Genomic DNA, 14,339 nt, shown 5'->3' with positions numbered 1-14,339 from the left:
TCCCAGGAGCGAGCGCACCTTAGGCATGCGCATACAAACCCCCTACGCTCTTTCCTCTGTCATGGTACCCCCCTGTCATTTTGTTCTGGATCCGCCCCCGGCTGTGATTCATTAAAGTTTGGGAGCCACTGAAGTATTTATTGTAGTGAGGTTTTCACTGCAGTATGATCTACAAATCACATGTAGAGTACAAGTTACTGATCATATCCTGAGTGCAGCTAATTTCTGGAATGCCTGATGATGGGTTGTGCGACACTGAAGAATAGAAATCCCACAAATGTAGAATTTTAATTTATCACTTCAGCATTCTGCATGCCAGAAGAGTTTTGCTTTGGTATGCGTGTTGGTTCTCACAGTACATCATTGCTGAAAAGCTTTCCCATGTCTCTGCAGACTATTTATCTACTTAAGTGTGTGTACATTACGAGTCAATTCATTTATAGCAATCAGCGATAGTGTATGATTCCAGATTGAATTAATGACATGTGTTGTATGAGCTTTGATGTGCTGCAGCGACTTAGAATTTATTTATAGGGCTATATTATGGTGTTGTGTGTGTGTGTGTGTGTGTGTGTGTGTGTGTGTGTGTGTGTGTGTGTGTGTGTGTGTGTGTGTGTGTGTGTGTGTCTGTAGGCCAGATATCCCATGCAATCCCAAATCCAGCTGATACTGTTGGGATTTTAGGCTAGTGAGAGGGGAAAGGGGCAGTTTCATTGGTGGGCTCCCAGAATGAAGGGATGTAATGGGCTCAGCATGCTTGACAGCTGAAACAGATGATGCGGCATACCACCTATGTAAACAGACATAGGCACTGAGGCTGATGCAGCAGAGAGATATGACCCAGCCCATAGAGCCGCTTAGTCTAGACTCCAGATGTGTTACTAGGTCTATTTTGATCCAAATGGTAAATATTTCTACCAGATGACAGTGTACTTAATGTGAAATATAAAAACGAAGGACATCAATGGCAACAAAAATATACTGCTGCTGCATGAAAGACACTAGCCTTATCCTCTCCTGATGAAAGCTAAGGGGACATGTACTAAGCAGTGATAAAACTGGAGAAGTGAGCCAGTGGAGAAGTTGCCTATGGCAACCAATCAGCTGCTCTGTATACTTGAATAGTATGCAAATAAATGTTACTTCAATGCTGATTGGATGCCATGGGCAACTTCTCCACTGGCTTACTTTACCACTTTTATCACTGTTTAGTACATGTCCCCCTAAGTTCCCAAGCACAGAAAACAGACATAGGGGGTATGCAACTTACTCCGGTAATCTTGAAGCTCATGATTTCACACACCCCGCCTATTCAATTACAGGCTGATTTCGCCGATTTTGAGGCATTTTTCGCCAATGCCTTTCCACACAAAAAGGTGAAGAGGCATTGGCGAAAAATGCCGCAAAAACACAGGCCATGTTCACTGGTGCAGGTAAGAAAACATGTGGGTTCACCGATCCACATGATTTTCAATCCTGCTGAATTTTTTTGCCTAGGCGAAAAAATGGCCCTGCAATTGAATACGGCCCATTCCCCTTAAAAATAGCAAAAAGTACATTTTTTTTCGCCTAGGCAAAAAATAAACAAAAATAAACTGACCTAATTCCATACCCCCTAAGACAAGAATTGCAGCATGTATCTGACTTGCAATTAATCTGGTAGAACAGAGAAAACGGAAAATAGGCACATACAGTACTGTAAAATTGGCAAATATTTAGAAGCCTGGAATTATTTGAATTTTAGATTGATAATACTGAATTTATTTGAAGAAACACAACATAGCAAAAAAAAAAATCCTAAAAAAAAAGTAATGAAATATCTGCCAGTGTTTCACATACCAAATGTTTGACACTTTTTTCTTTCCTGGTCCGGGCTGAGCCTACAAGAGTCGTGTCACGGAGCGGGAAACAGCAGCAGTTCTGGCGCCATGATGTCACATCGCATATGGCAGAACCGTCTATGCCATGTGACATCTGCCCCAGTAAATGTGATAAATAAATTCATTTTAATGCATTTTCTTTAAAGTTCAACGAACCTTGCAATTTAAAAAATAATTCTGTTATTAAGAACCGAGGGTAAGAGACATTACAACAAAGCTGTACATTTTATGCCATTTACAGTAAGTACCATACATGGTACATATATTTATCTTTATTTTATTGTTTCTTGACCTATTTGAGCAGAGTTTATTGTAAGAAGAATATTTTCAACAGCTTGTTTGTATCGGAGAAGTATTATGCACTGGTGTTGTACAAAGCGGAGTTTTTCTCCTACGTGATTTATCTATGACACAAGTGTAGTCATGTCTTCTGTGATTATCCCATCCGCTTGTGTGCCTTTATTAATATTGTGATGTATGTAATTTGTATATACACATGGGGGCCAGATGTATTAAGCCTGGAGAAGGGATAAAGAAGTGATAAAGCAGTGATAAGTGGAAAGTGATAACGCACCAGCCAATCTTGCATTAATCACTGCTTTATCACTTCTCCAGGCTTAATATCCCATGGTTAGGTAGAAAGTGTTGGGTCAACTACCCAAAGGAATATGACACATACCTAATTCATGTTTGCACGCAATTGCCGAAGTTGACGGAAGTAAGCGATTATCTGCAGACAGTGATCGCACTGTGCATGTGTCTATGCGATCGCACTGAAAATTTTATCGTAGCGTTATTGACAGGAAGGGACCGTTTGGAGGAGGCTACAGAGAGTGCGAGCAAAAATGCAGGCGTATCATGGCCTTGTTGAGGCATGTATCGGCCATCAACTGTGATCATGTATGTAGAGAAACATAGTGCCAGAGTTGCTACTGCCGCAGCCAGTCTGCGTAGCCATAGGGCTACCCTAGCAGTGCATGTTCCTCTTTATTGTGTATGGGCTGTGTATGTGTACACAGTTGCGAATGAGTTTGCGATGGCTCCGGTGGGCAACTATCATCTTTTCAAGGCAGCAGCTTCACTTGCAATGATTAGCAGTTGTGAAGCTTTAAACAGTAATTAGGCCCATAAAGCAAACTTTTTTTTTCTCTTCTTATGTATGCAGTTGGGTATTTTGGGGTCCACTTATCTCAAAAATGCCAACTCGTTCCTAGGCAGACTACGCTGTGTATCACTGGTCTCCATAAGAGGCACACCGCTGACAACCTCTTACAGAAACTGAGGAACATCATCGCAGAATGGCTTACCCCACTTAGACTCTCCTGGGGATTTGTGATATCTGACAACGCCACCAATATTGTGCGTGCATTACATCTGGGCAAATCCAGCACGTCCCATGTTTTGCACATACAATTAATTTGGTGGTGCAGAATTTTTTGAAAAATGACAGGGGCGTGCAGGAGATGCTGTCAGTGGTCAAAAAAATTGCGGGCCACTTTCGACATTCAGCAACGGCGTGCCGAAGACTAGAGCACCAGCAAACACTCCTGAACCTGCCCTGCCATCACCTGAAGCAAGAGGTGGTAACAAGGTGGAATTCAACCCTCTATATGCTTCAGAGGATGGAGGAGCAGCAAAAGGCCATTTAAGCCTTTACATCTGCCTACGATATAGGCAAAGGAGGGGGAATGCACCTGACTCAAGTGCAGTGGAGAATGATTTCTGTCTTGTGCAAGGTTCTTCAACCCTTCGAACTTGCCACACGTTAAGTCAGTTCAGACACTGCCAGCTTGAGTCATGTCATTCCTCTCATTAGGCTTTTGCAGAAGCAGCTGGAGTAATTAAAGGAGGAGCTAAAATGGAGCGTTTCCGTTAAGTATGTGGGACTTGTGGATGTAGCCCTTTATTTGCTTTGTCAGGATTCAGGGGTGGTCAATCTGTTGAATTCAGATCACTACATTTTGGCCACCGTGCTTGATCCTAGGTTTAAAGCCTACGTTGTATCTCTCTTTCCAGCGGACACAAGTCTGCAGAGGTCCAAATACCTGCTGATGAGAAAATTGTCAGCTCAAGCGGAAAGTGACACGTCAACAGCTCCTCCTTCATTTTCTCCGCAACTGGGGCTGCGAGGAAAAGAATAAACTTTCCGAGCCAACTCGCTGGTGGTGATGCAGGGCAGTCAGGAGCAAGTTTTGACATCTGGTCTGGACTGAAGGAGCTGCCAACAATTACTGACATGTCTACTGTCACTGCATATGATTCTGTCACCGTTGAAAGAATGGTGGAGGATTATATCGGTGACAGCATCCAAGTAGGCATGTCAAATAGTCCGTATGTATACTGGCAGGAAAAAGAGGCAATTTGGAGGCCCTTGCTGAAACTGGCAGTATTTTACCTAAGTTACCCCCCCCCCCTCCCTTCTCCAGTGTGTACTCCGAAAAAGTGTTTAGTGCATCCGGTAACCTTGTCAGCGATTGGGGTAGGAAGTTACTTCCACAAAATGTGGAGAAGATGATGTTCATTAAAATTAATTATAAATTCCTCCAGGAAGACCTTTGCCAGCAATTGCCTCCATAAAGTACACAGGGACATGTGATGGTGGATTCCAGCGGGGACGAATAAATACTCTGTGAGGATGAGGATGTAAACACAGAAGGGGGTGGGGAATTGGAGGATGAGGATGAAATTTTGCCTCTGTAGAGCCAGTTTGTTCAAGGAAAGATTTTTTGCTTCTTTTTTGGTGGGAGCCCAAACAAACCAATCATTTCAGCCACAGTTATGTGGCAGATCCTGTTGCTAAAATGATTGGTTTGTTAAAGTGTGCATGTCCTGTTTATACAACATAGGGGTGGGAGGGAAGGCCCAAGGACAATTCCATCTTTCACGTCCTTTCTTTGTCTGCCATATCATTCCAGGGTGCTGCCCTATATGGGGTGCTGTCCCTCTGCCCTACCAGTCCAGGGGTGCTGCCCCACTGCTGTTTAAGTCCATGGGTGCTGCTGCCTGTCTGCCATGCTGTGTAATTCTCCTGGGGTGCTGCTTATGCTGTATAAGTCCAGGGGTGTTGCTCTTTAAGTCCAGGGGTGTTGCTTATACAGCAGATAGGCAACATCCCTGGACTTATTCAGGGATCCTCAAGCAGCGTTCCTGGACACACTGGCATTTCCACAGAACTTTTGGCTGCCCTACGGGTTCCCTCCAGTGTCACTCCTGCCCAGAGTCATGCGGAAGTTCAAACAAGAAGGAGGATTTCTACTTTTAGTCACTCCAGCATGGCCCAGACGGCATTGGTTCTCAGACCTGCAGGGTCTATCGACAGAGCGTCCTCTTCTACTTACTCAGTGCCCAGACCTCCTCGTACAGGGCCCTTGTCTTTTTCCGGACCTGGCCAGGCTGGCTTTGACAGCATGGCTCTTGAGGCATTACTCCTGAGAGCTAAAGGATTCTCTGAGGCAGTCATCCAAACTATGTTAAAAGCCCGCAAACTGGCATCTGCTCGGATTTATTACACGGTCTGGGATTCTTACTTCACCTGGTGTGCTGATAAGATTTATGATGCATACAGATTTAGAACTTCCATAATTCTGGGTTTTCTGCAAAGAGGCCTGGACTTAGGCCTTCGTCTGGCCTCCCTCAAGGTTCACATATCTGCCTTGTCGGTATGGTTTCAGAGAAAAATTGCGTCTATACCTGATGTTCATACATTCACTCAGGGTGTCTTACAGATTCAGCATTCCTATGCCCCTCCTGTTGCTCCATGGGATCTGTTTGTTTTCCTGAATGCCCTGCAAGAGTCTCCATTTGAACCTCTTGAGATGGTGGACCTTAAATGGCTCACGGCCAAGGTCTTGTTTTTACTGGCTATTGCCTCTGCTAGAAGGGTGTCGGACTTAAGCGCATTGTCCTGTCGTCCACCCTTTCTAATATTTCATCGTGACCAGGCAATTCTTAGAACTCACCCAGTTTATTTACCTAAGGTGGTGTCCTCTTTTAACCTTAACCAAGAGATTGTGGTTCTGGCCTTTATCTCTTCTGATTTGTCTTCCAAAGAGCGGTCTTTGGATGTGGTGGTACAGGCTCTCTATATATATGGGGAGAGGATTGCCTCTATCAGGAGGTCAGATTCCCTTTTTGTCTTGTTTGGTTTTCACAAATGTGGCTGGCCTGCGAATAAGCAAACCTTGGCCAGATGGATTAGAATGGTGATTGCACAAACTTATGCACAGGCTGGTCTCCCAGCTCCTGCTGCTATTAATGCCCATTCTACTCGGTCTGTTGGACCTTCTTGGGCGGCCCGCCATGGCGCATCATCAGAACAATTGTACAAGGCGGCTACATGGTTCTCTGAACACATTTATTAGGTTCTATTTGTTTGATACTTCTCCCTCCCAGGATGCTTCCTTTGGATGCCGGGTTCTCATACCCGCTAAGGTGCATCCCCTCCCTTGAGTAACTGCTTTAGGACATCCCCGATGTTTCCCTGTGGAAACCAACATAACCTGCTGCAGAAAAGGAGAATTATGGTAGACTTACCATTGTTAACTCTCTTTCTGCGCGGTACTTTGGGTTCCACAGGGCGCCCAACCTGACGCACCTAGCTTCTATGGGTTTGTATGGCATTAGCCGCTGGTCCCTTCTCCTGTTGTGAGAATATGGTTCTATGTGACTAACATCTACCTTCTCTGTTACCAGGGGCGGATCCAGGAAAAAATTACAGGGGGGGCACCTTGTGCACGCCGAATGCGTGCGGACCCATGAAGGTGCGCGTTGCCTCACAAGAAGGGCATGACCTAGCAACAAGGGTCATGGCCTCAAAGGGAATGTCGTATTCGTAAGACGGAAAGAGGGTGACACTTTGGAGAGGCAGAGGGTGACAGGAGAGAGAGAGTAATGGGTTTATAGTGACGCAGGGGAGAGGCAGAGGGTGAGGCAGTGGGTGAAGGAGACATAGAATCAGTGGGTGACATAGAGAGGGGTGACAGTGAGAGGCAGTGTTGGTAACACCGGGGAAAGGGTGACAAGAAAAATGTGGGTGATGCCAGGGGGAGGTGGCAGTGGGTAACAAGGAGAGGGGGACAGGGAGAGGCAGTGGACACCTAAGGTCTCTGTAGGAGTAGAGGGAGTAGTGAGACATTTGTAGTGAGGTTTACAGAGACATGAAAGGAAAGTATCACTGGGGAAACAGATAGAAGAAAACATGGGAGCTTAACACAATAGCTGAGAGGAGAGGGAACAAGGGAGAGATAGAGCCTAATATATCCGGTCAGTGACTCCTTCGGCAGCTCGCATGTCGCTTGTGGCTGGACCGCGGTGGAGGGGAGGAGAGATAAGGGGAAAGCCTCTCCTCTCTTTCGAGTGTTCCGGCTTTACTACAGCCGGCTGCAGCGTACTGTAATCATACCCTCCAACATTTTACACTTAAAAATCGGTAAAAATTAGGAAAGGAGGCGTGGCCACGGGTTAAAGGGCTTTTCCTATACTTTCAATGGAAGTTTGGAGAGTCAAAAATCGGTATAGACTGGGGCAGGGACACTGAGGAGGAGATACAGGGAGGATTAGGGTAGGGAAGCTGAGGGGGGGGGGGAGAGATATGGGACGTAACATAATTAACAGGAAAGCAAACATGTTGGACGATAAATATATATATATATATATAAAAAAATGTATTATATCATAATCATATATAATATATTTTATATATATACATACATACATATAATATGTTATATACACACTACCCTCAAAATTAAACATTTGTTAAAGACATTTTTTTACCTCACAGAAAAGTAATTTAAGGCACCTCCCCCACCACCCCGCATCCCCTACAGCATTGTATTGAGCAATTCACTTACAGCTGTTTTGATTGACAGGTCCTCCTTGTGAGACGCAGTGTCAGTAGGTGCCATACATCCTAGGAGGAGTGCTTGTGCACCTTACGCTCGTCAACGGTGGGCACAGAAGGAGAGAGGGAGAGCAGGATGGTGCGAGCGCTGCGTGATGTCATAACGTCACGTGCGCGCATACAGGGGATCGCCGGGCAGGTTCAAATTAAGCGGTTCATTGGCAGAGGAGGCGGAGCACAGCAGAAGAAGGCAGCCGGGAAACCTCCTATTGGTGCGCACCAGTACCACCCCGGCGCCTGACACACACCACCGGCTGCCCTCTACTTCCCAAATTCTCCTCTCCTCTGCACTGGCGCTAGCGTGATGACGTCATTACGTCAGCGCCGTGCACAGGTGGAGGAGAGACTGACAGCACAGCAGCAACTACAGAACAAAGGTGACGGGGGAGGATCCGCTTGTCCGTAAGCGCTGGCTCCTGGGAAAAACGGTACAATCGGCACAGAAGTTTTTAGCCGGTACAGACCGTTAAAAAACTGTACTGTACTGGTTAATCGGTACAGTTGGAGGCTATGCTATAATGAGTCACTAACCCCTTCATCGCGGTGGGTGCCAGTGAACTGCACTGTCTGCACCACCGCTACTTTTATCAAGGGACTGCTGTTTTTTTTTTAAAGTGCCAGACATGACAGGGGGGGCACGGGCCCACGTGCCCCCCCCCCCGGATCCGCCACTGTGTTACCTACTCCTGCATTGGACTGGTTAACGAAATTGAGCTCACAGTGCCTGGAGGCGGGGTTATAGAGGAGGCCCCAATGCATCCTGGGACAGCCTAAAGCTTTAGCCTGTTGGTGCCTATGGATCAAGATCCACTCTACCCCCGAAGTTTCTCTGTAGAACCCAATGTACCTTGCAGAAAGAGAGTTAACAAAGCTCCTTTTTCCAAACACACCTATGTCTATAATATGTCTGCCATATAATTCCAGGGGTGCCCTGTCTGAACCCGCTCATCTCTAGTAGATATATCTTCTACTGTTCACTGTGTACCCAGCATTAGAGATAGGTTCTTCTCAATTATTTCATGTTAGGGACTCTAATGAATTTCTCCAATTAGTCAACCTTAATTTTGATTTATTAATGTTCCACATTTTGATATTAATTTTACAAGATGCGCATTTGTTGTAGAGGGTTCTTTTCCTTTATTTTGTACATGTTTTCTCCTTAATAATTGTACAATGTAAGGGTTACGTAGGGTTATTGCAATACCTCACAGTGTTAGAAGAACAGAGTTTCAGTGATCTTGCACTGCAGTACGAGATGTGCCAGGAGCTCCTGTGGGGCACAAACAGTTTCTGAATAAGGACCCAGTATGGAGTATCATGGTGGCTTACAGCCAGGAAGCTGTCTGGCTTGCCAGGCTGAGGCATGCTGGTGGCACAGAGGTAAGCATTGCTTCCTCCCACAGTCATACTTGTAGTATGAAATGAGTATCGACTGTATGCTCCACTAGTGTCGGGGGCTCAATAACAAAAAATTCACTGCACAGTCTTGCTTAGTACTGTACCGAACCCACCAAAACTCAACTTGCCCGATCCGGGGCTGCAGTGGGGGCTCAGGAGGGGCTGCTAAAACATCTAAGGGGCTGCTTTATTTAAAAATAAAATATGAATAAAATAAACAAGACACACAGGTGTGCTCACATGCATGTAACTGGGAAACACAGGTATGCTCACATGCGTGTAACTGGGAGCTGTGAAAAATGAAAAGAAGGCATCTGCCACAAAATATGTAAATAAAAATGCAATAAAAAATGTAAAAACAGAAACCCACAAGATTTTCACAAAATAAGTCTCCAGACTCCGTGGAGGGGAAAATGTCCAATTTGGATCCTGTGGTATAAACCAGTTTATTTGCATCCCAGCATTAAATCCAAGATTATCGTAATCCCTGAAAACGGAGAAGGGGGTCAAATTTGGAGGTTTTGGCCCCTAGTTTTCCAGTTTTTCCAGTAATGTGGTAATTACACATTTGCTCAGTTAAAGTCCTTTCTGTTCCACACCAAGATAGGTGTGGAGGTGAAAGCCTGTGTGTTTTCCTGGTTGAGTGTGCCTCTCTAATTTTTAATCACCTTCTTGATACTGTTTTTGATTTTTAATCACCTTCATTTCCACTCATTTCCAGTCTATTCTGAACACCTCACACCTCATAATATTATTTTTAGGCCAAAAGGTTGCACTGAGGTCGCTGGATGACTCAGCTAAGCAACACAAGTGGGCGGCACAAACACCTGGCCCATCTAGGAGTGGCACTGCAGTGGCAGACAAAATGGTATTTGTAGAAACTAGGGCCCAAACAGCACATGATGCAAAGAAAAAAAAGAGGTGCAAGATGGAATTGTCCTTGGACCCTCCCACCCACCCTTGTTTTTAAACAGGATAATAAACCCATAATTTCAGTGACAGGTGGTCCCTAAATATTAGTGATGTGCACCGGACATTTTTCGGGTTTTGTGTTTTGGTTTTGGATTCGGTTCCGCGGCCATGTTTTGGATTCGGACGTGTTTTGGCAAAACCTCCCTGAAAATTATTTGTCGGATTCGGGTGTGTTTTGGATTCGGGTGTTTTTTAAAAAAAACAACCCTCAAAAACAGCTTAAATCATAGAATTTGGGGGTCATTTTGATCCCATAGTATTATTAACCTCAATAACCATAATTTACACTCATTTTCAGTCTATTCTGAACACCTCACAATATTATTTTTAGTCCTAAAATTTGCACCGAGGTCGCTGGATGACTAAGCTAAGCGACCCAAGTGGCCGACACAAACACCTGGCCCATCTAGGAGTGGCACTGCAGTGTCAGACAGGATGGCACTTCAAAAAAATAGTCCCCAAACAGCACATGATGCAAAGAAAAAAAGAGGCGCAATGAAGTAGCTGTGTGACTAAGCTAAGCGACCCAAGTGGCCGACACAAACACCTGGCCCATCTAGGAGTGGCACTGCAGTGTCAGACAGGATGGCACTTCAAAAAAATAGTCCCCAAACAGCACATGATGCAAAGAAAAAAAGAGGCACAATGAGGTAGCTGTGTGACTAAGCTAAGCGACCCAAGTGGCCGACACAAACACCTGGCCCATCTAGGAGTGGCACTGCAGTGTCAGACAGGATGGCACTTCAAAAAAATAGTCCCCAAACAGCACATGATGCAAAGAAAAAAAGAGGTGCACCAAGGTCGCTGGATGGCTAAGCTAAGCGACACAAGTGGCCGACACAAACACCCGGCCCATCTAGGAGTGGCACTGCAGTGTCAGGCAGGATGGCACTTCAAAAAAATAGTCCCCAAACAGCACATGATGCAAAGAAAAATGAAAGAAAAAAGAGGTGCAAGATGGAATTGTCCTTGGGCCCTCCCACCCACCCTTATGTTGTATAAACAGGACATGCACACTTTAACAAACCCATCATTTCAGCAACAGGGTCTACCACACAACTGTGACTGAAATGACTGGTTGGTTTGGGCCCCCACCAAAAAAGAAGCAATCAATCTCTCCTTGCACAAACTGGCTCTACAGAGGCAAGATGTCCACCTCCTCCTCATCGTCCGATTCCTCACCCCTTTCACTGTGTATATCCCCCTCCTCACAGATTATTAATTCGTCCCCACTGGAATCCACCATCTCAGGTCCCTGTGTACTTTCTGGAGGCAATTGCTGCTGGTGAATGTCTCCACGGAGGAATTGATTATAATTCATTTTGATGAACATCATCTTCTCCACATTTTCTGGAAGTAACCTCGTACGCCGATTGCTGACAAGGTGAGCGGCTGCACTAAACACTCTTTCGGAGGACACACTGGAGGGTGGGCAACTTAGGTAAAATAAAGACAGTTTCTGCAAGGGCCTCCAAATTGCCTATTTTTCCTGCCAGTATACATACGGACTGTCTGACGTGCCTACTTGGATGCGGTCACTCATATAATCCTCCACCATTCTTTCAATGGTGAGAGAATCATATGCAGTGACAGTAGTCGACATGTCAGTAATCGTTGGCAGGTCCTTCAGTCCGGACCAGATGTCAGCACTCGCTCCAGACTGCCCTGCATCACCGCCAGCGGGTGGGCTCGGAATTCTTAGCCTTTTCCTCGCACCCCCAGTTGCGGGAGAATGTGAAGGAGGAGCTGTTGACGGGTCACGTTCCGCTTGACTTGACAATTTTCTCACCAGCAGGTCTTTGTACCTCTGCAGACTTGTGTCTGCCGGAAAGAGAGATCCAATGTAGGTTTTAAATCTAGGATCGAGCACGGTGGCCAAAAGGTAGTGCTCTGATTTCAACAGATTGACCACCCGTGAATCCTGGTTAAGTGAATGAAGGGATCCATCCACAAGTCCCACATGCCTAGCAGAATCGCTCTGTTTTAGCTCCTCCTTCAATGTCTCCAGCTTCTTCTGCAAAAGCCTGATGAGGGGAATGACCTGACTCAGGCTGGCAGTGTCTGAACTGACTTCACATGTGGCAAGTTCAAAGGGTTGCAGAACCTTGCACAACGTTGAAATCATTATCCACTGCGCTTGAGTCAGGTGCATTCCCCCTCCTTTGCCTATATCGTAGGCAGATGTATAGGCTTGAATGGCCTTTTGCTGCTCCTCCATCCTCTGAAGCATATAGAGGGTTGAATTCCACCTCGTTACCACCTCTTGCTTCAGATGATGGCAGGGCAGGTTCAGGACTGTTTGCTGGTGCTCCAGTCTTCGGCACGCGGTGGCTGAATGCCGAAAGTGGCCCGCAATTCTTCGGGCCACCGACAGCATCTCTTGCACGCCCCTGTCGTTTTTTAAATAATTCTGCACCACCAAATTCAATGTATGTGCAAAACATGGGACGTGCTGGAATTTGCCCAGATGTAATGCACGCACAATATTGCTGGCGTTGTCCGATGTCACAAATCCCCAGGAGAGTCCATTTGGGGTAAGCCATTCTGCGATGATGTTCCTCAGTTTCCGTAAGAGGTTGTCAGCTGTGTGCCTCTTCTGGAAAGCGGTGATACAAAGCGTAACCTGCCTAGGAACGAGTTGGCGTTTGCGAGATGCTACTACTGGTGCCGCCACTGCTGTTCTTGCTGCGGGAGGCAATACATCTACCCAGTGGGCTGTCACAGTCATATAGTCCTGAGTCTGCCCTGCTCCACTTGTCCACATGTCCGTGGTTAAGTGGACATTGGGTACAACTGCATTTTTTAGGACACTGGTGACTCTTTTTCTGATGTCTGTGTACATTTTCGGTATCGCCTGCCTAGAGAAATGGAACCTAGATGGTATTTGGTACCGGGGATACAGTACCTCAATCAAGTCTGTAGTTGCCTGTGAATTAACGGTGGATAACGGAAACACGTTTCTCACCGCCCAGGCTGCCAAGGCCTGAGTTATCCGCTTTGCAGCAGGATGACTACTGTGATATTTCATCTTCCTCGCAAAGGACTGTTGGACAGTCAATTGCTTACTGGAAGTAGTACAAGTGGTCTTCCGACTTCCCCTCTGGGATGACGATCGACTCCCAGCAGCAACAACAGCAGCGCCAGCAGCAGTAGGCGTTACACTCAAGGATGCATCGGAGGAATCCCAGGCAGGAGAGGACTCGTCAGACTTGACAGTGACATGGCCTGCAGGACTATTGGCATTCCTGTGTAAGGAGGAAATTGACACTGAGGGAGTTGGTGGTGTGGTTTGCAGGAGCTTGGTTACAAGAGGAAGGGATTTAGTGGTCAGTGGACTGCTTCCGCTGTCATCCAAAGTTTTTGAACTTGTCACTGACTTATGATGAATGCGCTGCAGGTGACGTATAAGGGAGGATGTTCTGAGGTGGTTAACGTCCTTACCCCTACTTATTACAGCTTGACAAAGGCAACACACGGCTTGACACCTGTTGTCCGCATTTGTGTTAAAATAATTCCACACCGAAGAGGTGATTTTTTTTTGTAATTTGACGAGGCATGTCAATGGCCATATTCGTCCCACGGACAACAGGTGTCTCCCCGGGTGCCTGACTTAAACAAACCACCTCACCATCAGAATCCTCCTTGTCAATTTCCTCCTCAGCGCCAGCAACACCCATATCCTCATCCTGGTGTACTTCAACAGTGACATCTTCAATTTGACTATCAGGAACTGGACTGCGGGTGCTCCTTCCAGCACTTGCAGGGGGCGTGCAAATGGTGGAAGACGCCACCTCTTCCCGTCCAGTGTTGGGAAGGTCAGGCATCGCAGCCGACACAATTGGACTCTCCTTGGGGATTTGTGATTTAGAAGAACGCACAGTTCTTTGTTGTGCTTTTGCCAGCTTAAGTCTTTTCAGTTTTCTAGCGAGAGGATGAGTGCTGCCATCCTCATGTGAAGCTGAACCACTAGCCATGAACATAGGCCAGGGCCTCAGCCGTTCCTTGCCACTCAGATGCTTATCATTTTGATTTTTGGGTAATTTTACTGAACTTTTGTGTTTTGGATTTTTCATGCTCTCTACTATGACATTGGGCATCGGCCTTGGCAGACGACGTTGATGGCATTTCATCTTCTCGGCCATGTCTAGTGGCAGCAGCTTCAGCACGAGGTGGAAGTGGATCTTGAT

This window comes from Pseudophryne corroboree, chromosome 4, assembly GCF_028390025.1.
Source record: "Pseudophryne corroboree isolate aPseCor3 chromosome 4, aPseCor3.hap2, whole genome shotgun sequence".
Taxonomy (NCBI): Eukaryota; Metazoa; Chordata; class Amphibia; order Anura; family Myobatrachidae; genus Pseudophryne; species Pseudophryne corroboree.
The sequence above is the reverse complement of the archived record's forward strand: the minus strand, read 5'-3'. Positions refer to the sequence as shown.